This window comes from Canis lupus, chromosome 4, assembly GCF_003254725.2.
Source record: "Canis lupus dingo isolate Sandy chromosome 4, ASM325472v2, whole genome shotgun sequence".
Taxonomy (NCBI): domain Eukaryota; kingdom Metazoa; phylum Chordata; class Mammalia; order Carnivora; family Canidae; genus Canis; species Canis lupus.
In genome coordinates this window covers 29,593,409-29,620,955 of record NC_064246.1, presented here as the reverse complement: position 1 = coordinate 29,620,955, position 27,547 = coordinate 29,593,409, and the positions used below count along the sequence as shown (strand labels likewise).

The 27,547-nt window shown below is 51.7% G+C and overlaps 1 protein-coding gene across 2 annotated transcripts in view; it reads right to left on the bottom strand.

Annotated features, from left to right (window-relative positions):
- Positions 1-18,539, bottom strand: part of ANXA11 (annexin A11) — a 39,857-nt gene extending 21,318 nt beyond the window's left edge. The window contains exon 1 of one of the 2 annotated variants that reach the window (XM_025434294.3): positions 18,383-18,539. The gene's annotated coding sequence lies outside the window, so the exon portion shown is untranslated. Of the gene's footprint in view, positions 1-17,461; positions 17,563-18,382 lie in introns of those variants that run through there. The other variant, XM_035715411.2, reaches the window with a different exon arrangement.
- Positions 18,540-27,547: the final 9,008 nt, after the last annotated feature.

The following is a 27,547-nucleotide window of genomic DNA, read 5'->3' as shown; positions in this document are numbered from 1 at the left end:
ACCTGGGATGGGCCCAGGACTCTGAAATCTAAACAAGGACCCATCCCCACCCCCAGCGTTTCTGTGCTCTGCACTCCAGGAAACACTCCTTCCTTTCAGGTACTGGGACACCTGCCGGTGTTTACCATCCAGCCTTGACTCCCAGTAGTCAGCTCTGAGGGCAAGCGAGCACAAGACCCGGGCGTCCCAGGATTCCATCAGAGCCAAGCCTCGAGGTGCCAAGTGAAGGTATACGGTGGGTACACAGGGCTTGGCTTGCCAAGGGCTGTAAGAGGGCCTGTTTCCTAAAGTTGTGTGTACACATGCAAGTATACCGTTAACTTTCAAGGGCTCCACAGGGCAGCAGCCAGAGTCCTCAAACACAGGAATCTAGAAATGATGTGTTGGCAGAAGGGCAGAGTCATCCAGAACAAGAAGAATCTCACTTCTCCCACTCACTCACCTCCCTTCCCTGTAACGGAGAGCTTTGTCATTTCCCCACTTCAACAAGGGGAGATGGACACGGGGGCCTCTGGGAGTCCAGCCTGACTTCCATGGAAGGGAAAGGAGGGGCGGGTGGCGGCATGCCACGCCCGGCCCGAGGATCCAGAAGCCTTTTCCCCAGAAGGCCGGTGAGGGACACGGATGGGGACAGAGCTTGCAGCAGGGTGGCGCTGAGCAGAGGCCGAGGCCTGGAAGCATCATCCCTGAGGCCTCCCGCCCCTGTGTGCCTAGCAGCACACCGAGCAGGCCTGGACTAAGTGGAGGCTGTTGTGGGAGGACCTCCGCACTGCCCTTCCCCAGCCCGGGGGCTGGAGCACTCATTTGTATATTCATCTTTTAATATTAAATCCTCAATCTGTCTTTATACAAGAATTTAAATATAGAGCTTAAAAAGTCATGCGGCTCAGATGATTCTCTGCTGATATATTTTTAAAAACAAAGAGAAGACGAGCCACCAACTGGGAGAAAAAGTCTACAAAAGACACATCTGATAAAAGAACTGTTCTCCAAAATAGAGAAAAGAACTCTTCAAGACTCAATGGTAAGAAAACAACCTGATTAGAAAAATGGGCAAAAGACCCGGACATTTCACCAAAGAAGGCCCACAGATGGCATCTGGGCACATGCCAAGATGCTCCCCATTGGACATCATTCAGCAATTGCAGATTAAACAATGAGGTACCACCACGTACTTATCAGAACGCCCAGAGTCCTGAACAGTGAAGACACCAAGTGCTGGTGAGGATGGGAGCGATAGAACTCTTGCTCACCGCGGGTGCGAATGCAAAACCTCCCGATCAGGTGGTTTCTTATAAAAGTAAACACAGGGCAGCTCGGGTGGCTCAGTGGTTTAGCGCCTGCCTTCGGCTCAGGGCGTGATCCCGGGGTCCTGGGATCAAGTCCCACATCGGGCTCCCCGCATGGAGCCTGCTTCTCCCTCTGCCTGTGTCTGTGCCTCTCTCTCTCTCTGTGTGTCTCTCATGAATAAATAAGTAAAATCTTTAAAAAAAAAAAAAAAAAAGTAAACACAGTCTCAGCACCTGACCCAGTAGTGCTTGGTATTCAACCCAGTGAGCTGAAAACTTGTCCACGCAAAAACCTGCACACACATGTTCACAGCACCTTTATTCATAATGATCTACATTTGAAGGCAACCAAGACGCCTTAAGTAGGTGAATGGATAAATACCCATGAAACATTAGTCAGTATTAGAAGACGTGTGCCATCAACCCATGAAAAGACACGCGGGGCGCTGAAGTGCAAATAAGAAAAGGCTACACTACAGGCTGCGTGATTTCAACTCTCAACAGTCTGGAAAAGGTAGAACTAATCCTTGGTAAAAAGATCAGTGGTTTCCAGGAATTACGGAGCAGGGAGGGTGAACATGCAAAGCACAGAGGATGTTTTTTAGACCAGTGGAACTATTCTGTATGATATTAAAGTGGCGGGTTCGTTCGTCAAAACCCACGAACATACGACACCAGAAGTGAACCCTGAAATAAACTATGGACTCTGGATGTGACCACGTAGGTTCATCAATTGCAACAAATGTCCCCCCGCCCCCTCCCCCACCCGCTGACGGGTGCTGATCATGGATATTGATGGTGTTGATAGTGATGTGCTTTCCACTCCATTTTGCTGTGACCCTAAAACTGCTTTAAAAATAAATTACATTTAAAAATAACAATTAAAAAAACAGAATAAAGGAATAAAATAAAAAGATTAGAACACACTGGAGGGAAATTCAAACAGAACCAGAAAGGCACAAAGAGAAAACCAAAGGTCTGACCCTCTACTGCAAGGTCTCCACTGAGCAGTTTCTAATGTGTAACTCAAGACCCCCTCCAAAAGCACCCACGTAAATGCACGTGCGTGTGTGTGTGTGCGGTGTATGTTCATGTGCTCATACAACTGCTTTAAAGCATGAGATCCGCTTATCTGCAGACTCTCCTCGCTGCAGTACAAGGCCAGGTTTGGGCGGACTCAGGTGTAATTAACGGCACACATTCCTACCTGACATTCCTCCTGGCACTGTTTGGGGAGATGAAGAGTTAGCTGGCCTCAGCCAGTCTGGGCAGCCTCTGGCCTCCATACACCGCCCTGGGAGTGGTGGGCATTCCTCCCCAGGTCACTGCGCCGGACAAGAGGAGGCAATGATCCAGACACGGCGTGAATGAGGCCCAAAGCAAGACAGAAACATCCACTTAAAATAATCCACTTCCTTGGGGCACATGGGTGGCTGAGTCAGTTAAACATCCGACTCTTGATTTCAGCTCAGGTCATGATCTCAGGGTCATGAGATTGGGCCCTGTGTCAGGCTCTGTGCTGGGCACAGTCTTAAGATTCTCTCTCCCTCTCCCTCTGCTCCTCCTTCACCACGTACGTGTTTTCTCCCTCGCGTGCGCTCTCTCTCAGAAAAAAAAAGTAATCCACTTCCAAGAATCTCCTACGGAAAAGGATCCTGACCAGTGACCTGGAGCCAGGTCCAGATCTCCCCAGACCCTGCTCTCCCAAGGGTGTGAAGGGGGGATGGAGGGGCTTCCCCTCTCAGGGCTCATCCTTCCTTTTGCATTTTAGGACTCCTAAAGGGGACACCTCTTTAGGTTTTTACCCCAATCCCAGGTTTACAGACTCACAAATGTTCGCATTGGAAGGGACCTTGAAGACTAATTTCCACCACCACCCTCCCTTAGTTCATTCTGCAGCTAAAATACACCAGGGACCCTGTTTACTGAAGCCAGAAACACACCTGGGGGGACGACCCATGGTAGAAGCCTGCCTGCCACCTGCTTGGTCCTAACAGGGCCATGCTGCACAACCCGCGCCCGGCTGGCTAGTTTGGGGGTCCAGCCAGTCCCGCCACAGGTGGCCTACCTTAAGACCCCTCTCCCCAGGGCAGAATTAAGGGCAGTAAATACGCTTTGAAGCAGGGTTTGCCAAGGCCATTCATCCTGGCAGGACAATCCAGAGATCCTCGGGTGTCTAGGCTCGCACCTCTTCCCTCTCCCCACACCTACGGGCAGGGGGCAGGAGGGAAGCCAGGCACAGCCAGCTCCGCCACATACAGTCCCTAGAGCTGGCTCAGCAACACCCTGGACCCCACTCCCAGCTCAGCTGTGGCAAGCACAAACAGCCTGATGTATGTACAGATACAGCTCAGCGCTTCCTCACAGTGTTCTCAGATGCCAGCTTAGCATCTTGCAAGTTGAGAATTTAGACAGAAAAAATGTAAAAGGAGAAAGAGATTAGTTGTCCAAAAACTTTAGAAAAATGCTGCCCACTACATCCCCTCCCCAAAGTGCCAATTCACAATAGCATGGTAAAGGCTCTGAGAAGTCCTGTAACAAAGGAGCCTGCTTCAGCAGCCTGGGTGGCTCAGCGGTTTGGCACCGCCTTCAGCCCAGGGCGTGATCCTGGAGACCCGGGATCGAGTCCCACGTCGGGCTCCCCGCATGGAGCCTGCTTCTCCCTCTGCCTGTGTCTCTGCCTCTCTCTGTGTGTCTCTCATGAATAAATAAATAAAATCTTTAAAAAAAAACACACACACACAAAAACAAAGGAGCCTGCTTAACATTATCCCCAAATTTCCCAGCTTATTAGGCAATCATAATAATAGTTAACATTTATTGAACCCTTTAATACGTGCCAGGCACTTTGCTAAGTGCTTTACATGGAATTCAATTTTACAACAACTCTATAAAACAAACACTAAGATTATGATCCCCTGTTAGAGATAAGGAAACTGAGGGATGGGGAGATTAGGGGACTTGCCCAAGGTTATGGGCAGTAAATGACTGAGCCAGGATTCACACCCCGGCAGCCAGGCTCCAAAGCCCAGGACTTTCACCCCCATCTTATACTACACTTCCTCGTGGAGCCCACTGGCCGCAGAAACAAGCATCTCAAAAACTGAAAAACACCTCTGACGGAATAGCCTGGGATCAGGAACCGAGTCATCAGGCCTCACTGCGACCCCAGGTACTCCATCAAAGGCAGGAGAGGGTGGTGAGAAGCCCACGAACTCTGAAGCTAGTGCACAGGCTCAAATCCCCGTGCTGCTCTCCACCAGGTGTGACCCCGGGGCAGGTCACCTAACCTTTCCCGGCCTCAGCTTTCCGCATGTGTGAAATGGGCACAGTAACAGTTCAATACCAAGTATGTTCTCCTAATACCGCTTAACCCATCCTGTATCAGGCTCTCCAGTATAAAACAGCAGAGGGCCGCAGAGGGCCGCAAGCCATGAGAACTCTTGGGATGAGAAACGTAGGGGCAGTGGGGGTGGGGGCAGAGATGTGAGGGGTGCACCCCGCCTCCAGGGCCTTGTCCCACACCCCCAGCCCCCGAGCAGCAGGCCCGGCAGGGGCTGTGCTCCCATCGCCCGGGGAGGACGCGCCAACAGGGGTCGCGTGGAGTTGCCCGCCTGGAGCCCCGGGGCCTGGCGCGGGGAGGCAGCCCCGAAGGCCTGGGACAAGGGACGAGGGACGAGGGGGAGCACGCCCACACCAGGACCCCGCCGGCAGCGGGAACCCTGTCCTCCCCTCCCGGCCACCTTTCTAGCCGCGGTCCCCGAGCCGAGCAGGGGGGAGCAGGCGCCCCAGACCCCACGCCGAGCCCCCCCGCAGGAGCCGCGCTTAGTTGGACGCCGGCCCGGGACCTCCGGGCAACGGGAAATGAGGCGGACCCGTCCGTGGCACCAAGGCCCAGCTCACAGCCAAGCCCACGCCACCGGGCGGCGGGCCGTGGAGCTGCCAAGGCTCTTGTGACAGTCACGGTGGCGGTGACAAGTCCGATGTGGCCAGGACCTCAGGAAACCCCGCCCCACCCCAAAAAGGGCAACTGCGGGTTGTGTTTCCCAGCGCAGCTCAGGCTGAGGAGAGACAGGGCTGGGCCTCCCCGCTGCGCGGCCCTCCAGGATCACCTGGGCCCCGGGGGGCGGCACACCCACACACTGCGGCGGCTCGGCCAGGAGGGAACTGGGGGAGCCCCCTCCCTGGACCCCCGCTCCGGGTGGGGAGGGGCTGCCCAGAGACTCCTCCCAGGGCCCTCGGCCTGAGCCACACCACGCCGGCCCCACATCCCCTGCGGGGTGACTCGCTCCCACACTCCACACCGCTCCCCATCGTCACATGACCACACTCCCCCATCAAGTCTCACAGCACGGTCACAGGAAGCTTCTCGGCTCTGCTGTATTTTCCCCCAGCCCACACAGCTCTGATAGCATCTTCGACACTGCTCGGGAGGAGCCAGGGTGACACATGGGGCTTCAAGTCCACGGATGGCGATCCCAGTCTGGCCCTACCACCTGCGGGCTGTGTGGCCTTGGGCCCGCTGCCACAGCTCTTTGAGCCCTTTCCTTACCTGTAAAATTGGGGAAGACACATCTGTCGGACTGCGTGGCTGTGAGGAATGGCTACGCTGATGCATCTAAAGCCACCCGCCACGTAGCCCATCAGCAGGTGCTCGGTGTGCTCTAACCTACTCCCTGGGGAGCATTAGCCTGGAGCCTGTGGTCTGGGTCCTGGCTCGGCTACTCGCCGTGTGCCCTTCCCTGGGCAACTTTTCACATCTCTGGACTTCCGCGCTGTCTACAGATATGACCTGCCCACCTACCCTGCAGTCACTGTGAGGACTGAATGAAGTAAAAAAGGAGAGACCTTTGTAAAGTTCGGGACAAGCTCTCACCTCTGTGACCAACTCACATGACGTTGGTCTCTCCCAAGCGGCCAAAGAGGACAGGCTCTGATGTTTGGAAAAGGTCATCAAAGCTCCTGTTCAGAGCCTGGTACCAGGTGTCCAGCCCCACCGTAGGGGGCGCCTAACCAACTCTATATATGATTATGGGGTTTCTCAGGACCACACTGGTAAGGGGGAGGGATGGAGGGGAGGACTTTTCAAAGCCTGAGATCAAGGCACCATGGGTTCCATGATGAGGTCCTTCAAAAATATCCCAGGGGTGCCTGGGTGCCGGAGTCAGGTGAGCATCCGACTCTTAGTCTCAGCGCAGGTCATGATCTCAGGATCATGGGATCCAGCCCCGTGTCGGGCTCCACACTCAGCACCGAGTCCGCTTGGGGGTCTCTCTCTCACTCCCTCTGCCCCTACCACTTATGTTCTCTCTTTCTCAAATAAATAAATAAACCTTAAAAAAAATATCCCAGATGGTCCATACCCTGGCCCCCCAAAACCTGTGAACGTGTGACCTTGCATGGCGAAAGGGACTGTGCAGATGCAATTAGGATTACCAATCCTGAGATGGGGAGGTTATCCTAGACCATCCAGGTGGGCCCAGTCTAAATACATGTGTCCTTTCCTGAGCAGAGACCCTTACCAGGCTGGGTTAAGGATGAAAAGAAAGAACGAGGAGGAGAGATCTGAAGCATGGGAGGGATCCCAGCCGTGGAGGAGGCGGCCACCAGCCAAGGAACACAAACGGCCTCTCGAAGCTGCAAAGGACAAGAGTGCATTCTCCTCCAGGAGAGACATCACCCGACCAACAAAGAGCAGGAGACTCATGAGACAAGAGTGTGAGACAGCAGTTGTGTGGAAGCGGCGCAGCCTCTGTGGCCAACAATACAGCAGGTGCGCTTACCCGAAAGCAGGCCCCAACCCCACGAGGAAGCCACTGCTCGCAGCAGCCCTACCCACCAGAGCCAACAGGTGGAGACCACCCAAATGTCCATCCAAAGAAACAGACGAACGAGACGTGCTGTAGAACACACGGTAGAGTATTATTAGGCCTTGAAAAGGAAGGAGCTTCCAACAGGCGCTGCGACAGGACTGAGCACTGACACCACGTGGAGCGGAAGGAGCCCATCACAGACAGACAGACACGGTGGGACTCCTCCCGGGAGGTGCCTGGAGCGGCCCGGCCACAGCGGAAAGGACTGTGGTCGCCAGGGGCGGGGAGGGGAGGAAACTGGGGAGCTGCTGCCTCAGGGACCGAGGCTCAGCTGGGGCAGGTGGAAAAGCTCTAGAGAGGGGCGCTGGTGACGGCTGCACAGCAGCGTGGATGTACTTAGTGCCGAGGAACGACACATGCCTTTGAAAACGTGCTCAAGATGGTGCGTTTCATGTTATGTCTATTTTACCACCAAAATAAATTGTGTGGTTTTAAGCCACTAAGTTTGTGCTAATTTGCTATGGCAACAACAGAAAACTAATACAGACAGCGATCTCCTTCCTTCCAGATCCTTCTAGAGTGTTCTCTTTGAAAAGGCCTCTGCTCTCCTGTGTAAGAGATCCGTGCACAAGTCTACGTAACCCAGCAAGCTTTCTTTGACAAGGAACAGAAGCCGTAAACCAGAAAGACCACAACTACCGCTATTCCGACCGAGAAGGAAGGACCAGGGGCTCGCCTCTCCCGCATGCCTGGGAAGCAGAGCTCAATAAAGCTTTGCTCCCTTGTATCTTCAGTCAACATGAATCACCATGGTGAGACTCGGCGCTGAGTGGCTTGCGTGTGGCCAGGCCAGACACACCCAGCCAGCAATGCAAATACTCTGGGGAGGGAGAAGGCACAGGCAGGGCAATCACACCCCAACCCGCCAGGACCATGCAACTGGGGCACCAGAGCTCACTCAGCCCTAGCAATGACTCAGTTCATTCCTCCCCTCCCCACCTCGACTCTCATTTCACAAATGGGGAAACTGACACAACCAGAGAGGAGGAAGTGACTTGCCAAGGTGACACAGCAAGATCCTAAGGGGGCTGGCCCAGGACCCCTACCTCCTGCCCCCCAAATAAGAGCTCACTGTCCAGACGGTAGGATTTCAGCCAGCTGCTGCAGCTACAGGGGCCGGTCCCGGTTTTGTGGGGCCTGGAGCTTACACAATTTTCAGGGCCTTCCTTAAGAGGATACACGGCATTGCTAGGACTCTATGAATTCACTGCTGGGGTCCCTCCCTTGGAAGGGCCAAGACAAGTGAGGTGGGGGCGAGGGGGTCCCCTGAAGCTTACACTCCATTATTCTCACGGTAATTCCATTTCGGGGCTCAGAGAGGCTACCCAGGACTGGGCTAGACTACCTGGGAAAGCAGAGGGAACAACCAAGGCCTGGCCCACACCAGGCTTTCCTGCCTGGGGACATACACAGGAGAGGGAGAGCGCAGCTGCAGGAAGTTACCCACAGGGGGTCTGAGGGCATTCCTAGAAGAACGGAGATTGTAGCAGAGGATCATGAAATGCATTCCTTGGGAGAGGAAGGTGGGAGAACAGTCTAGAGAACCAGCTTCTGTCTGATGGGCCTTGGTCAACCTGAGGCTTTCTGGGCATCTTTCTCCCTCACTTAATAAATGGGTGAGCCTGCGAGGGGTCATGGTTGTGGACCTTGGGGCCACAGGAGGGTTTCGTAGTTCACATTTACTTCCTAGTGGGGAGTCGAGGGGCTGGAAAAGAGACTCTGGGCCTGACATCATCATCATCATCATCATCATCATCATCATCATTATTTAACGGAAAAATTGGCAATGCAGCAACACAGGTCCTACCTTTCCTCATGGCGGCACACACTTTCGGCTAGGTGTGCCCACTGTGTCCCAACCTGGGCTGTCCCTGCAGACACCTGCACGTGTAGTCAGAGGGACAGATGATGTCACCCAGGGCCCTGCCAGTTAAGAGGCAAGGAGCCTCATGAAAGCCCACAGCCCAGCACAGATGCCCTCTCAGGGTGACCTGGGGGGAGAGGGGCAGTGGATAGGACCAGGATGGGAGGCAGCAGGGAGCCAGCACCTGCTCAAATGGCTTTGGAGAAGCTCGCTCCCCTCAAACCTAGAAGACAGGAGAGAATGTCTATTCCAGCACCATATGGCTGAGGCATCCCAGCCTCACCTAGAAGCCCCAGGAAACCTCTCCTTCAACTAACACTTACCAGCGGCTTCTCTTCTAATGGTGACAACGTCCCCAGCCAGCCTTGTGCTGCTGGAAGTGGAAAGAAATCCCCACAGATCACAGCTCACAGCAGAGGAAAAGGTTCTCTTTCAGATCTCAGGTACAGGCTGACCCCGGTGCAGGTGGGATCCTAAGCTCTGCCAAAGGGCCTGGGCCAAGAGCCATACTGTGCCATGGCAAGAAAACAGCAGCTTCCCAGAGGTATTTGTGTGACAGAAAGAAGCACAGGAAATACATGCTTATCCTGGCACCTTCTACCTTCAGGGCTTCTGCTCAGATAGTTCCCTCCACCTGGTCGGTCCTCCTTGGCTCCTTTATGTCTATGTCAATTCCAGCCTGCCTTTGGCCAAGATGGAGCTCCACCTCCTTCAGGAAGCCCACCCTGATGTCTCTGCCCCTAATGATTGCTCTTCTTGGAACTTATCAACACTTGGCCTAAAATAGTTTTCTACGTCCTCTAGCATGCTAATAGTACTCCCTTTTCCCAGTACCTATGATCGAGACACATAATCCCTCATTATATCACCTTATTCATCTTCACAATATTCCTACAAGACAGATATTATCACCTCAAGGGAAGCGGGACTCAGAGAGGATTCTTTTTTTTTAATACACTTTTTTAAAGATTTTATTTATTTATTCATGAGAGACACAGAGAGAGGCAGAAACACAGGCAGAGGGAAAAGCAGGCTCCATGCAGGGAGCCCAACATGGGACTTGATACCGGGTCTCCAGGATCATGCCCTGGGCTGAAGGTGGCGCTAAACCGCTGAGCCACCCGGGCTGCCCACAGAGAGGATTCTTGACAAACCAGGGTCACACACCTGACTGGTGCCAGGGCCAGAACCCCAGGCTGTAGGACAGGCCTCTCAAATTCCTGCTGCTAACTAGCACAGTGCTGGGCACGGCGACGTCCTCACACTTTGCCAGGACACCAGTGGACCCTGATTCATCTCTTCCATATCCTGGGTGGCACCTGTTCTGACGGCCTCTTTGGTTGGAGCTCTGGTGCACAGGCTCCAGGAATTCCGGGGGCAGAGAGGATGACACGTCCATCAAGGACATTCTCTTCTCTCCCTCCCACACCAAGGCAGGGCCGCAAGTGTTTGGAGAGGGTACGTGAACATCCCTAACTACTGGGAAGGGGGTAAGTGGCCTTACCGTCCGCAGGGATGGCGGAGCCCCAGGGCCCTGCCCTCAGCTCTCAGGTGTGGGCACAGTACCATTAAACCCCAGAAATAAGCCAGAAAGCCCCAGGGCAGCACTACACCAGTCCTGGCCACATTTTCCCAGGCACTGGACAAAAAAACCTGCACAAGGGACTGTTAAACATTGAGCTCCCCACCCACAGGCCGTGGATTACCACCAGCTGGAGCCCATGTCAATCATTAGCCAGGCAGCGCCTCAGACTGTCCTCTGAGGGCTGGCACCTAGGGCTGAGCAGCCGGGGGATGTTCCGGACAAAGCAGGCTGGGCCGATGGCAATGGGGTAGTGTTTGAGCCTTACCGCAGGGATGGACTTGAGCAAGCCAGTTCTGAAAGACACTTCTTAGAAATAAAAAGTCAGTTCCCGGCGTACTGGCGTTGGATCACACAGGAACCCTAGAATCCTGGACCTGGAAGTGGCTTTCATGAACTCATTTGCCTCAACTGGCCTATTTTACTATGGGGGGAGCCGAGACCCAGAGAGTAGAAGGATCTGTCTGCCTGACGTCCCAGAACTGGGGGGCGGGGGGGGGGCAGGGCAGACGCCAGAACCAGGTCTCCCAGCTTCCAGGCCGATGCATTCAGGGCCCAGGCTGGCTCCCCTCCACTCCGCACACCTCTGGGCTCCCCCACCTTCCCTGCTGGAGCAGGGACTGTGGAAATGTAAAGGTTACCCCGGGGGCCCGAAGAGGACAGGACCGACTCCCAAGGCAGAGCATCAGCAAAGCCACACCATTCCCGCTCCCCCACCTAGGGATACTGGCTTAGCCAATGGCAAGACTGGCGTTTCAAATTAAACGCAGCAGGAGTTTCAAATCAAGGCCAGCAGTGGGTGGTGTCCCAGGAACTTCTGGTTGTCCCCTTCAACCATCTGCCCTCTCTTACTTCCGTCACAGATCACAAACTGTTGCCTGGCACACGGCAGCCTCAAATAGGGACTAGTTACCGAGCCTCCCTGGCAACCAGGCAGGGCCCTGCCCGGAAAGTCAGCTGTCCCAGGCCACACAGGTTAAGGGAAGCACCTGGAGCAGTCAATGCAGCCGGGGTGGCCGTCAAAAATGAAGATCCCCAGGCCTCCCTCACCCCAGACCTCCTACATCAGAGCCGTTAAGGGTGGAGCCCAGAAATGTGTGTTTTAACAAACCTTCCAGGTTATCCTTACATATGCTCACATTTGAAAACACAGCCCTAGAGAATGCTGGGAGCAACTATGCACAAGGAGCCTGGTGCCAGGACATCCTCAGGGAGTAGACACTGACCCCGACCTCCAATTTCTGAAAAGAGAGGGGGGTTCCTCTCTTAATCCACAGCCATACCTGAATCCTAGTGCAGGCGAGGTAGGGAAGAGGGATGATGAGAAACCTACCCAAGTCAGCAGGAATCAAGACAGAAATAACACTCAAGTGTAAGGAACAATAAACAGAAAGCAAGATTTGAGGAATAAAATTGAGAATACCTTGTATGTGAACAGTCTGAATTCTCCATCAAAGACAGAAACCACCACATTCAGTTTGTCCTTTTATCACCGCCTTGTGCCCTCCTCCCAGCCCAAACCCCAGTCACGTGCCGAGCACAAAAGAAACTTTCTTTCCTCTTTTCCTTTCTTTCTTTCTTAAGATTTATTTATTTGAGAGACATGCAGGGCTTGAGTCCGCGACCCCTGAGATCATGACCTGAGACCATGACCCGAGACGAAACCAAGAGCGGGACGCCCAGCCATCGGAGCTGCATCTGACATTTGGCCCTGGGACATTTTTGCGTACTGTTTTGTCACATCCCTTGCGGGATGGAGAAAGGCCATGTGCTGTCGCAAACGAGGAAGGAACAGGGTAATTGCCAATCAGAGCTGCCCGGGTCTTTGGACACAAAGGAAGGGGCAGGAGTCACCAGCGCAGAGAAGCAGCAGCTGGGCTCACTTTAACCATCACTCCTAAGAAGTCAGCTATTGTGGGGACCACTGGGACCGGATTATTTCATGATAATCGGGGAGCTGAGAAGCAGGTGGGGGAGACCTGAACACCACCTGCTGAGCATAAGCCTGAACCGAAACAGGCCCCAGTGCAGAGCCCTGGGCTGACGTCTGCCTCTACATTTCTCGTCTTCCTTTCACCTACTATCTTACAAAATGCACTTATTTATTAATTTTAGGTAAAGAAGAAAGGATTCTCGCATATCCTCGGCCATATATTCTCCTAAAATGCAGATAACGTGGCACTTAAGGCCAAAGGACAAAAACATTAAAATAAACAACAAATGACACAAAATACAATCCGTGAAGGTAAGCTTGATACACCTGTGTACAGCCAACACGGATGTCACCTTACTACCCCTAGAACAAATGTAAGTACAGCCTGACTCAGATCATAGTGAGAATTTTTGGAACATCTCTCAGAATGTGATGGGCCGATAGGCAGGGGAATGCAGGCAAGCTCAAGTTAACAGATGCAGCTACAGTCTGTGTCCCACAGAGAATACAGTCCTTCCTATCCATGAAATCTTCCGGTATGGATCATGTAGTTGCCACAAAGAAAATCGTAATACGGCACAGCAAGAAGAAATTTCCTGATCACATTCACTAATCATAACCCGAAAACACCAGCAGTCAACATTAAAATATGACCATACTCCCCACAAAACTACTTAGAAATATAGGATGCTGTCTTTTAAAATATCCTCGGATGGCGAGCCTGGGTGGCTCAGTAGGCTGGGCATTTGCTTTCGGGTCAAGCCCCACATCGGGTTCCCTGCTCAGTGGGGAGTCTGCTTCTCCCTCTCCCTGCTCACCCTCTCTCTCTCTCACTTATCTCTTAAATAAATAAAATCTTTAAAAAACAAAACAACAATAACAACAAAATTCTTGGATCAAGACTGATCTACATGGTGTGGCAGCTGGCTGGCTCAGCTGGAAGTGCCTGTGACTCTTGATCTCAGGGTCCTGAGTTTGAGCCCTGTGTTGGGTGTAGAGATTACTTAATAAATAAATTTTTTTTTCTTAATAAATAAATTAATTTTAAAAAATCCTGATCTACATAGTAACGATAAAGAAACAGAAAGGTGAGCCTTTCAAAGGCCCACCAGCTAGAGCAATATAAACACAAAGCCAAAAGTAAGAAGGGATGAATAATGATAAAGGTTGAAATTAATGACCAACAAACAGAAAAAAAAGTGGAAAGGATACAAAAAAATTTTTAGCCAGTTAGCAAATCCAGTTGGAATCCCATTCATGATAATCTAGTCAAGATATACCACGAGGCCTGTAACCTGCTCCTGATTTGGAAAAGATAATGTCATAAAAATGTCAACTCTTCCTTATAAATAAATACATTCAATGACATTCCAATCAGGGTCCTCCTATAGGTTGTTTATTCCAACACTACTTCAAATTATAAAAATATCCAATGGTCTCAATACCCATCAATAAGGGAAAGGTGGTATAAATTATGGTCCCTCTGTACCGTAGAACATTCCACAGTGGCTACTGGCCCAGATCAACACTAACCCAGAGTTACTGCCCCTGATACACTAATCAAACCACAAGCTGCCCAGTAAGGTGTGCAGCATAAATCCATTCTGTGAAACAAGCAAACCTTTACAGGTGCCTGTGTCCATATGACATGGAGGGACGCGGGGGAAGGGGGGGGGGGCTGGCTGCAGGCCACCCACGCTGCTAACTTCTCAGGGTGGCTCGGGAGAAGGATGAGCTGAGAAACAAACACCCCCTCAGTGTGGGCCTCCTCCAGCACCACCAATCCCTCCCGTTCCCTGCAAAGCTTGTCTCACTCAGCATCACCAGATCTGCACCTCCTGCAACTCCCCCGCCCATTCATTCCCATCTGGCTTCTGCTCCAACATCCCAGCAAAACAGCCACAGCTAACGCAGCTCTGAGTATCCTCCTTGTCACTTCCTACAGCAACAGCCACCGCTGGCCACTCCCACTTAAGTGGGCTCCCTGGCTTCTGTGATCGGACACTGTCCTGCCTTTCCTTTCCCCTCATGGACTGCTCTTTTCATAGCTCCTTCATGGGGCCATGTTCCTTTACTCAGATGCTCAAAGTGAGTTCCTCAATCTCATCATGCCCTTTCGGCAGATACAATCTAGACAAAATGTCTCTTTAACCCAGATTCCTCCAAGCCCCAGACACACCCGCCTTCGTGGTAGGACACCTCGAATGCTACATGTCCAAAACGGATGGTTTTGATGATGGACATGATCTTGCCCACCCTCTGGACCTGGTGCTCATCCAGTATCCCGCGTCTCAGGGGAATCCAGGCAGACAACCTAGGGTTGGGTGAGGTGGACTTTGCTTTTATGCACATAGCACAGGGCTGGGCAAACAGTGGGTACTCACTAATGCTGGTTCAATAGAAACATGCTTTGTCACCCATTTCCTAAAAATAGCCGTGACCTTTTAGGTGGACACAGCGAGCTCACATCTATCACCAACCCCCCACATAAACACCCTTTCCCCCCCAGAGATGCCACTCCCAGGCTTAATCTTACACGTGCCCCCCCACCCCCAGCCCAGCTAACCCCCTCTTGGGTTTCTCCTCCCCACTTTCATTCAGACTCCGCTCAGCTCATTGTCCTCCCAGCCAGCCTCTCCCCAAGGCTCCAGGTGTCAAAGGCTGGGGACAACAGACTTTTCTGGCAAATTCAGGAACAATTCTTCCCTTCTTTTCTGCTAAGGCAGTGGGACTTTCAGGAGCACAAGCCCCTGGAAGACCAGGTACTAAGGGATCACAGAGCCAGGCATCAACCATCTACACTCCATCCTGTCTCAAGAGTCCTTGCAGTAATATACCCAAGAGATCAACACTGTCATGACCACACCCCGATTGATCTTAAACCCCCTTTGCAAACATCTTCTCACCAGATTCTGCAAACAACCATTTGAGGTAGGAATTTTACCATCCAGCTTGTCCCAGTGACCCAAAACGGATTAGAACTGTCTCCTGAGTCCCCGGTTGCCCTTACCCATTACCTTCTCACATCGGTGTATTTGAGTCACTGTTTGGGCCCTTGTACTGTTAGGATCTTCCCAAACACAAACCACTGGGTGACATCAAACCTTTATTTCATAGGGTGCAGGGGCCAGGGTCAGTGGGCCCACTGTGGCATGGTTTCGGCCGTTATTAGAAAGCTCCACTGAATTCCAACACCTCCTTTCAAAAATGCAAATCTCCAACAAAGAAACTTCAGTTCCTTCATTTCCCCTAAGAGCTTTCCTATCGAGAAGCACTCAAATTCCTGACGCTCCGGGCACAATGGCATTGGAAGGTGTTGTAAAGAAAAGTCCAGAAAGACCTGAGTCCGCTTGCTTGACTGTGATTGTGAAGCACACCCGCACACAGACTCTTCCCTGAATGTTCCCCCATGGGATTAAGTGCCAGGAGCTACTTCAGGCTCAAGGAGAAAGGGAAGAAGGAGGTGAATCCAAGAGGAAGGAGGGGGGAGCTCCAGAAAGGCCCTGGGTCCTCTGTATATCCAGCTCTCCACACAGATTTCATTGCTACACTCACCTCCTGCCTACATCAGCATTTTTTCCCCTCCTCTCTCTGTTCTGCAGTGAATTCCCAAGAACCCACACTAACCTATTCTGGCTGGATTCTTACTCCTGACACTCCAAACTACCCATCCTCCCCTGAATCACATGAGCAAGGCATCGCTAATCGATCTGGGCCTTCTAGGTAGAGCAATCCAGGCCAGCCCTATCTGTCACCCCTGCCCAGGCTCCATCAGGGAGTCAAAGGGGCCTCTCAGCCAGCCCCCTATCTCATCTCTCTGGACTATTTCCGTCTTACGCTCTCTTTTGTTGCCTACCCAAACTCAGCCTTCGAGGTCGAAGATCAAGGAAAACTTTACTTCCCTGGCCTGCCTCTTTCACGCAGCTAACATCTGCAAAGCACATATATTAGACAAGGCCCATCCTGGGTGCCATGAGACCAGGAGAGGAGTAAGAAACAGCCACTGCCCTCCAAAGACAAAGGACAGGGAAGAGATAAGACAGTGGCCATACAAACACTAAAGCAAGGCGAGTGCTGAGAAGTGGTGCCAAAGGAGTGAAGGAGGAGGAGGGCTGCATGGGCTCAGAGTATGTCTTGTCCCTTCCTGCTAGGAGCAGTCCCCTGGGTGGCTCCCAGGAAGGTGGGGACTAATGGGCAGAGATTGTGAAGGAGGGCATTCTAGGAGCCCAGAATGACAAGAACTAAAGCTGAGGAACTGGCAGGAGCAGTTCAGTTTGACTGGACCCCCAGCTGCACAAAAGAAATGACCCGATCATTACCATATTATTACTGTTGACAGTTACAGATGATTACTTCTGTCCCAGGCCCTGCCGTAAGCTTTACCCAGCGTGGAGGACACTCACCTGGAGCACACAGGTAGGGTGTACCAGTTGCCAGTTCAGGTCAGTGCCTGGGCTGTATCGTTATAACATATTAACTCATTTAACCCTCACGAGGACCTGGTGAGGTGGGGATTATTCCCCCCCCCCCCCCCCCCCGCCACTTTAAAGACGAGGTAACCAAGGTACAGAAACTAGTAAGAGACTAGTAAGAGACAAGATTGGGGAGGGATGCGGGACCCGAGGTACTGAGCACCCAATGCCAGGGCGACAAGTGTCCCTGGCACCTCACCTGGCCTATCTTGTCAGAGACCACCTAGAAGCACCGGGCAGTGCCTGGAGGGAAGGAGCACTGTTAATCCTCCTGGAATCTCCAACAATGGACTGAAGCAAGGAAGCAACAAGGAACATAATGAGAGCCATTCAGGGGTGAGCAAGAGAACACACCCTGCCGGTCCAGCTCCTGGACTCAGCCCTGCCCTCCCCTGCAAGCTTTTTGTTCCTGTTGTGTGAGCAGGGAAGAGGCAGGGAAGAGGCTCACCCCTCACGGCACCACTCCAGGCCTGGTGGGGTCCGGGCAGCCAGGGGTGGAGCAGGGGTCTGGGAGAGAGAGCAGAGTGGCTGGCTACCCTGGATACCCAGAGTCTGTCTTAACACATCCAATCCCGGAAGCAAGGTCACTGATTGGGGGAGGGGGGACGGACAGCAAGGTCGCAGGGGGCCAAGTGTGACCTGCTCGAGCTAGAACGGGCTAGCTTCATTTCTCTCCCCCGAAGGGAATTCACAACTGTCCTGGAAACCAATAAGCTTGGTTTCTGCCTTTTTAAGCCTTCAAAGGGCGGGGTAGAGCCCAGGGAGAGAGAAAAGTTCAAGAATCCTTCCCCGAAACTGTAGCTCAAAGGGGAAAGGCGGTGAGCGTAAACACAGGTGACCTCGGGCCGGGACGGTTCCGCATTCTCTCTAAGCGCCTTGCAAACGATCTCCGCGAGCCGCAGCTCCCGGGACTCGCGTCCTCCCGAACCGGAGGAAAGTTCCTGAAGCCAGCCCGCTCTACGAGCTCTCCTAGCACTAGCCTCTCCCGGAGGGCACCCAGGCCCTCGAGTGCTCCGCGGGTCAGCGGGGCCCGGGCCGCCGGCCATCCCCGCACCGGGTACAAGGTCGCAGGCCCACCCCGTGGTCCCCGCGGCCACCGGGACCCGCCGAGCCCCCGGCCCCGGCCCCGGCCGCGGGGGGAGGCTGCGCACCGCCCGCCCCGAGGCGAGGGCAGCCAGGCCGACGCCGCCCGTCGGGGACCAGCCGGCTCCAGCATCCTTCCCCCGCCCCCCCGCCAGGCCGCGCTACCGGGAGGCGCGGGGCGGGCGCGGGCGCTCCGGGCTCCCCCGCGGGGGGAAGCGCTCCGGGCCACCTGGTCCCCGCCGCCGCCCCGCCCCGCGCCTCCGGCGGGCCGGGAGCCCTCACTCACCGGGCCACCGACCGCAGGGGTGGGGGCCGCGAGGGGCGGACGCGGGCGGCGGCGGCTCTCTCCGCGTGCGTCCCGGCCGCGGCGCCTCGGGCGGCCCGGAGCTCCGTCCTGCTCGCGCTCTCGGGGCGCTCGGGACACTCCCGGCTGGAGCGCCGCAGCCGCCGGGGCGGGGCCGGGGGAGGGGCGCGCGGGGCGGAAAGCTGCCGGGGCCCCCGCGCGCCCGGGGGCGGGGCCCGGCCTGGGAGGGGGCGGGGCCAGCAGAAAGCGGGGCGGGGCCGGGGGGGAAGGAGCGCGGGGGCGGAGGAGGGGCGCGCGGGGCGGAAAGCTGCCGGGGCCCCCGCGCGCCCGGGGGCGGGGCCGGGCCTGGGAGGGGGCGGGGCCAGCAGAAAGCGGGGCGGGGCCGGGGGGAAGGAGCGCGGGGGCGGGGGAGGGGCGCGCGGGGCGGAAAGCTGCCGGGGCCCCTGCGCGCCCGGGGGCGGGGCCGGGCCTGGGAGGGGGCGGGGCCAGCAGAAAGCGGGGCGGGGCCGGGGGGAAGGAGCGCGGGGGCGGGGGAGGGGCGCGCGGGGCGGAAAGCTGCCGGGGCCCCTGCGCGCCCGGGGGCGGGGCCGGGCCTGGGAGGGGGCGGGGCCGGACCCGGGAGGGGGCGGGGCCAGGCAGAAAGCGGGGCGGGGCAGGGCCCGGGAGGGGGCGGGGCCTGGGAGGGGCCTGGGAGGAGCCCGCGGGGCGGAAAGCTGCCGGGGCGGCCCCCGCGCGCCCCGGGGCGGGACCGGGCCTGGGAGGGGGCGGGGCCGGGCAGGGGCCGGGGAGGAGCCCGCGTGGCGGAAAGCTCGTCGGGGCCCCCGCGCGCTCCGGGGCGGGGCCGGGCATGCCGCGGCCCCATCCCCAGGTGATTGCCGGGAGCGCTAACGGGCCGGCCGCGGCCTCCGGGCCCCCGGGACAAAGTTGCAGGCCCTCCGGTTCCCGTGCGCGCGGAGGAGGTTCCGCGGGCGCCCGGAGGTCAGCGAGGAGCCCCTGCCCCGCCCGCCTCCTCGCGGGTGGCACCCTGAGCCCCGTTCTTGGGGAGGACATTCTCCAAGCCCCCTCCAGCCCTGCCTACTGTTGTTAGCGACCCTTCTTCGGGGAAAGGATGCTTCCCACACTCCAAAAGGTCACGCCACAGTATGGAAATGGACTTGGGGGAGCTCCTGGGTGGCTCAGCGATGGAGCATCTGCCTTCCACTTGGGTCGTTAACCCCAGGGTCCTGAGATCGAGTCCTGCATCCGGCTCCCCTGCAGGGAGCCTGCTTCTCCCTCTGCCTGTGTCTCTGCCTCTCTCTCTGTGTCTCTCATGAATAAATACATAAATCTTAAAAAAAAAAAAAAAAAAGAAATGGAGGTGGGGATGGGGAGAGTAGCTTCCTAGAGGAGAAACCCAACAAACCCCCTTAGCCAGGTGATCAAGGTTAACATCAAGAGAGATAAAGCGGCAGTGATAGCCTGTCCCTGTGTGGTCTTCCTCCCAAGAATACATATTCCCAGTCTGTGAGAAAAACGGGAGCCAAACCCCAGTTGAGGGATAGTCTACAAACTACTTGGACAGAACTCCTCAAAACTGTCAAGGTCATCAAAACCAAGGAAAACCTGCAAGGCACGTTGTTATAGCCAAGGAAAGCCTAAGGGGATATGGACAATAATATAGTGGGGTATCCTGGCTGGGATCCTGGTAAAAAGACATTATGTAAAAACTAAGGAAATTACATAAAGTGTGGATATCGGTTAATCATAAGGCACCAATATGGACTCATTCATTGTAGCAAGAGCACCATGCTAATAGGAGAGGCTTATAATAGAAGAAACCAAGGGTCAACTTCTCATTTTTTCTATAAATATAGAACTGTGCTAAAAAAAAAAAGTTTATTTTTGAAAAAAAAAAAGGTGACACAGATACTATATGAATATATGGTAGTTCAAAAGCAATGTTCAGAAACTGAGATTCTCTCTTTACCCTCCCAGCCTGCTTTTAGATGTGCCCTCCACGTCTATTTCTCTGCAACACCCCGAGTGTATATATTCCCCTAGATGTACTACTTAGAAGGATGGCGCCGTGTTTTTCTGCGACGTGCCTTTTTACTCACTACCTCTTGGCGGGGAAGGGGTCTTTCCATGGAAGCGCACCTTGATCTACGCGGTAGATCTTCTTCCCGAGGCCCCCAGGGGTGCGCAAGGGTGCCTGCCTGTCACCTAGGTCCTTAGGGAAGGACATTTAGGTTGCTGCCGGTTTGGGGGCTCTTGCAAACAGCTTTCATGGTGCCGTTTGCATTTGCAGAACGCTGTGAGCCGGAGGAGCCGGAGGGACCGGGCGCCTTAGGCCGAAGGGGAGACTGTGGCCTCGGCTCTGCGGGGACCGGGACGGGGGCGGTGCGGAGGCCGCGCCCTCGGGCAGCCCGCCGCGGGCCAGACTACGAACCCCGGGGACCCAGTCCTTTTCCCCGGCCTGTGCCACACCCCCTTCCCGCAAGGCGCGGCCCTTTTTCGGGGCTGAGCTGCATTTTTTAGCGATGAGTGGGCGGGAGCCTGAAACTCAGGCCAAAGGCTGCAGGGCGCGCGGAGGAAAGGCCCCGCCCCATCCCCAGCGGGAGAGGAGCGAGGGCCAGTGGCGCCGGGAGCCGCTGCGGGGCGCGGGGTGCCCGCGGGGAGATGCTCGACAGCCCCCACACCCCCATCCCCCGAGCCCGCGGCCTTCCCAGCGAGGCCCGGTCGCCCGGCGCTCACGGGGCTGGGGGCTTCGTCGGGGAAGGTCACAGCGGGCGCCCGGGGCTCTGCCCGGACACTTGCGCCGCTGCCCGTGGCCCGGGCTCCCCGCGGCCTCAAAGACAAGCTTCTTGGAATAGTCAAAAACAACAACAACAACAACAACAACAACAAAACACCCAACCAAGCAGAGCGGAATTCCTTGGCGTGCAGCACACACTCTCTGCTCCGGGCTGAGCTCTGCAAGGCCGGGAGAGCAAACGGCTGCCCCTGGGCTCGCCCTTCAGTGACTTTCAACCATTTATTCTTAACAAACGTTATGTTGAGCTCCGACTCGGTAGGGACACTTGTGTGGGGGGAAAAGACTCTGAGGTTTGCTGTGCAAACACCTGGGTTCTGTCTCTTGGAAGTGGTCCGTTCTCTGGGCCTTGGTTTTCTCTCCTAGAAAATCTTCAGAATGATCTATGAAAATCTGCAAAGCAGCCACTGCTTCACTGCTGCTAGGGGCTGATTCAAATATCAAATGAGGCAAGGGAAAGTCAGGTGCTCGCTGCACAGCTCTGAGTGGTACAGGACCATTATAATCTTCCTTACAGTGAGTCATTGCACAGACTGCTTTTTAAAATGTTTATTTATTTTGAGAGACAGAGAGAGAGGGGGAGAGAGAGAGAGAGAGCATGAGCAGGGGGAGGAGCAGAGGGAGAGGGAGAAGCCGACTCCTAGCTGAGCAGGGAGCCTGACCCCAGGCTCATCCCAGGACTCTGAGATGACCTGAGCCACCCAGGCGCCCCTGCACAATGTTTGAGTACAGCCAATGTGACCAGCCCTGTGCTGGATGCCACAGAGAACGACAATAAACACACACACACACAAATAAAACCCCAAAACCCAAACCAAAAAAACTCTAAACATAGCTCTTTGCTCTAAACATAGCTCTTCTCTAGTGGAGAAACAAATAAATCATAAATACCTCACAAAATAATAGGCTTGTAAAAAGGGTCCTTGGGGACACCTGGGTGGCTCAGTGGTTGATGGTCTGCCTTTGGGTCAGGGCGTGATCCCTGGGGTCCTGGGGTCCAGTCTTGCACGGGGCTTCCCCCTCCCCAGAGAGCCTGCTTCTCCCTCGGCCTATGTCTCTGCCTCTGTGTGTCTCATGAATAAATAAATAAAATCTTTTAAAAGAAAAAGTGTTCTGGGGTGGATGAGAGGGAAGTGTAGAGGATGGGATCAGAAAGGCTTCTTCTGATCAGTCTGGCCAAACCTTATAATTAACTTTTAATTTTTTAAATCACATTCATTCTTTCTTAAAAATTATCTACTGCTTTCATTTCTGCTTGTATCTTGGCAGGTCTGTTCCTTCTCTCTTTGGATTTGCCCCGGTATTCTTTCTCTGGTTTCTAGAGTTGAACATGAAGGTCACTTATTTTCCAAATCTCTCTGGTGTTGTTCTCTAACAAATGTATCTAAGACTGTAAATCTCCCTCTTACAGCCTGCTTTAACTACATATCCCAAGTTTTAACATGCCATGCTTTTGTTATCTCTCACTTATAAATATTTTGGTTTTTTTTTTCCATTAGGATTTCATCCTTAATTCATGGATTATTTAGAAGCTTGTTTCCATGGCTTTTTTTAAAAAAAAAAAAACACTTTGTCGTAGATTTCTGATTGTAATGCTTAGAGATGAGAAATGTGCTCTTTTTGGAATTTGTTGAGACTTCTTTGTGGCCTGATAGACTTTTTTTTTTTTTAATGCCCCAGTTTTTGTGAAGGCACAAGCTTCTTTCCATGTGTTTCTCTATCCAGTTTGTTAATCTAGTTATTTAGATTGTCTATACCCCAGGTTTTTTTCCGATCCATTGATTTATGAGAGGATTGATTTAACGTTTTCCACTTTTATTGTACTTTGCCAATTTTTCCCTATAATTTTAAAAAAGATGTTATTTATTTATTCATGTGAGACACACAGAGAGAGGAACAGACATAGGCAGAGGGAGAAGCAGGCTCCCCAGGGAGAGCCCTGTGCAGGACCCGATCCCAGGAACCAGGATCACCGCCTAAGCCAAAGGCAGACACTCAACCACTGAGGCACCCAAGTGCCCTCTTTCCCTATAATTTGATCTTATTTTGCCTTATAATATCGAGAACAAATTATTAGGTTCACATAAATTCATAACTGGTTTATCTTTTGGTGACTTTTCTTCTTTTATTACTTTTCTCCTTAAAAAATTATTATATCTGCTCTTAGTATTGCTATCTAAGACAGAATTTGTCTGGTATATGTTTTTCCTCTCTTATTTTCAGACTTTACTGTTCTTTAGGTTTCTCTCTTGGAAAGGACACATTTTTTTTTTTTTAACAAATTTTAAAAACTCCATCTGAGTATCAGCTTTTAATTGGTGAGTTTAGTTTATATTAGTAATGATTACAGAAATATTTGGACTTATTTCTGTCCCTTTTTGAAGATATGCACACACATATACACACACTCAGGGTTGATATTCACCTAAAACACATTGGTAAAATGCTGTAAATTATAAAAAATCAAAATTCTTCCATCCTGCTTAGTAAATAGCTGTTGCCTTGAGATCTCACAGTGCCCACACCCCTGACCTTCCCCTGATCTAGCAACACAAAGGGGCAATGCTTACCACAGCTCCCGCCACCCCCCAGCACCTTTTCCAAGTCTCTAACTGGTCAGCAAACAGGCCCTGCAGGGGATTAATATTTTGAATATTATGTGAAATACGATTTCTCTTTGTTTCTTTTTTCTTTTTTCCTACTTCCCTTTGGATTGTGTGACTTTTCTTTGTTTCATAGGGAGATGATACTAGAATTAAAAGCATATGAATAAATAACTGTTACTAGACCCCTTTACCATAATATCCCTCATAAAACTCCAATTTGTAATGCCAAACTTTGAACTAACCATCTTTCCCTCCCAACTTGTTTCTTCTCCTGGATTCTATATCTTCAGCTGAGATACCACTGCAGGGCCCCTCACTTCTCGGGGCTTCTCATGGGAGAAGCTTACCAAACTTTTCTGTGGTCTGATGTTTTTGTAGAGTTTGCAAAGGTGAGCTATGTTAAGTACAAACAATTAAGACATCTGGCTCTTTCTCCCAAAATGCCTCATGTCAGGGAACCATAGGCATTTTGGGGACTTAGCTTAAAAAAGATGAGCTGGAGAGTTACTTAGTTAGGTTTTAGTGGAATATGTTTATGCTGTTTGCAGTCATTTCCGTGTGTAGCTACATTACTGCTCGTCTTGTCATGTAGAAATGGTTTCTAGGAAAATGCATCTGATTCAGCCAGCAGAGTTGGAGATGGCTCAATAATAAACATACATGTCCTATAGCACCTGTTTTCAGAAATACGTAGGCAGTGAAGGAGAAACAAGATTTGATATGTTTGGAACCAGAAACTAATCAATGGAAAGTTCTTCCAACCATTGTATGTATGAAGTTTTGAGCATATAAGTCTATTCTCACTCACGCCCATTTATTTTTTGTTTTGTTTTTTAAATATTTTATTTATTTATTTGAGAGAGAGAGAGAGAGAGAGTGCGAGCAGGAGGATGAGCAAAGGGAGAGGGACAAGCAGACTCTGCACTGAACATGGAACCTGACAAGAAGCTCCATCTCATGCCCCTGAGATCATGAGGTGAGCCAAAATCAGGAGTTGGTCGCTTAAGTGGCTGAGCCACCCAAGAACCCTCATCCACACCCATTTAAAATGGAAGTTCTCTTTCATGGGGAATATGCTTGATAAAGCAACATATGCAATTATTACATAAAACCTATAGAAATAAATCTTTTTAAAAATAATTTCAGGAAACATATTTTACCAGAACTGCATAATAAGGCACAAACTGAAGGAGCACTGCCTGCATGTGAAATTAAACGCTTTCTTTACCTCATTGTATTGCATCTTAACTTATACTGTGTGTTTTGTACTGATTGAATGTATAAATTCTAGATGTACACATCAAGAAAGATGACATTTTATGAGGACCTTATATGAACTACATTGGCAAGAATAACATAAAACTCAATTCACCACTACAATGAGAACATCCATGACAGGCTGTAAAATACCTGTATCAATTAAAGAAGTATTTAAGATTAGACACTGCACAGAAAAACTTAAAATACCCAGAAATCTCATAGTCCGTACATGAAACTTGCTAATAATATTTCCAACTTTGACAATAGTGATACAAATGTACAGTATAGGAAAGAAAAAATTCCTCTTCTACTTTTCAAGTTCTTACAGTTGGACTAATAATTTTTTTAATATGTATTCTTTTTTAAAACAGGTTTTATATACTAATTTGGGATAGAGTGAGTGAGAGAGAGAGCATGAATGGGGGGAAAGGCAGAGGGAGAAGGAGAAGCAAGTCCTCTGCTGAGCAGGGAGCCTGACAAGGGGATTGGTCTCAGGACCCTGAAATTATGACCAAGCAGAAGGTAGATGTTTAATCAACTGAGCCACCCAGGCACCCTGGACTAAGAATTAAATTTACGTGAGACAGGTTAATAGGAGAAAAAAAAAAACAGAGTTTTATTATGTGTGCACAGAGGCCCAATATTGAAATTGAGACCTGAAGAAATAACTAAGTCAGGCAGTTTTTATACTTTTTAGACAAAGAGATGATAAATTATGAGGAATTGACAGGATTAAAAAATAGTAGAGACCTCTGATTAGTAAGGAAGCAGATTTTGGGCTGGAGTAGTAGATTAGTAAAAAAAAATAAAATAAAATAACAGGGTTTATTTCTACAGCTTTCTTGGCTTTAAAGTTCCTATCTGGTGATAAGGATGTCTTTTTATTTCTTAGCATGGGAAGGGTACCTTTTGTACAGGAGATTTGTTTCCTGCTTTCTGGGGGACAGAGGAAGGGCTTAGTGTCTTGCACCTGCTTTTCCCCAAGTAGCGTCAATTTGAAATAATCAATACATCATTGGGGTACATTTTGGGCAGCCTGCCTCTGGCCCCTACGACATGATACTATCAGCAGTATTAATTGTTTGCAGCTCAAATAGCTTACTTCTGCAAATTTTACAAAACCATATGACCATACTGGAAGAAGACTGAACTCTCTTTCTATTCTGCTAAACAAATACAATACTATTAGAAAATCCTCCTTATCTATGGATTTTTCTTCCTAAATATTTCTTGCTTCTGACTCCTACTCTCCATTGCTTAAGTACCACTGTTCTAGTTTCCAGGCCCTTATGATTTCTAGCCTGGACTCCTGTAGCAGCTTTCTAACTGGTCTCACTGGCCCCAGTCTCATCCCCCTCAGATATGTCCTCCAGGGTGGTATAAGATGCACATCTGACTGTGTCACTCCTTTAGGACCATCCTGGGCTCTCCAGGTTAAGACTAAGCTCTTAGCCTGACACAGAGGACCATTGCCCTGCCTCTCTTTTCACAGTGCATGCAAATCTGCCCTCTCTCAAAATGTCAACTTGCTTGTAATCCATCCTCACCTCCACACCATGTCATGTCCCCATACCTTTGCTCATGTTGTCCCCTCAGCCTGCAATACCCTTCTTTTTACTTTTCATCTTGGGTGCTCCTACTCATCCTCCAAGACTCTGCTTAACTGTCATCTTTGCTAGAAGCTCTCTGACTTCCTCCTTCACGAGAGTGGGCTGAGCACATGCTGTAGTCTCTCTCCTCAGCCCCAAGCTCCAGAAATGACAGGAAAGGGGGAAAAATGGTATTTTTAAAAAAGGTGACAGAGAATGTTCAGGGAATTAGAAGCACTGAAGAATTTCTGAGAAATTGAAAGCAAACAGAAAGATATATAACATTTCAACCTAGCGCATGAGCATACAGTACATATAGTCTTCAATGTGTATTCTATACTGTATGCTACAAAAGCAGGAGCAGCAACGGGACACTCCATGCCCGAGGTGGGGGAGGCTTGGAACAAGAGGGAGCTAACAGGTTACTGATGGGAGGGTGAGCTATGCTCACTATGGGAGCAGCTGGATGAGTAGACCCCTGAACATCTCCTCAAACCCCATCTTTGGAGGCAAGAGGGCCAAGATAGGAGTGTCGGTCTCCACATATGAGGGAGTGAAAGACAGGGCAAGGCCCAGATGGATGGTAAAGCCAAGAAGAAAAGGGTAGCAGCTAAGTCCCAAAAGATCAAATATAAGAGCATCCACGCTGCCCATCCTGCCTATTCTGAATGTGTGACACACACATTTGCAAAGTGGTTATCATTGTTCCATCAGAGGGAGTTATGCAAACAGATTTTTTGCGGGAAATCTCATGTGCAGACGTGAGTTCAGTGCCAAAAAAATTAAATACCATCTGAGAAGTACCAACACCATGAAAGGAAGATTTATGACTGAAGAAACTCATAATCATTGCTGACATTTACTAAGCATTTATATGCTGGACACTATACTAAATATATGG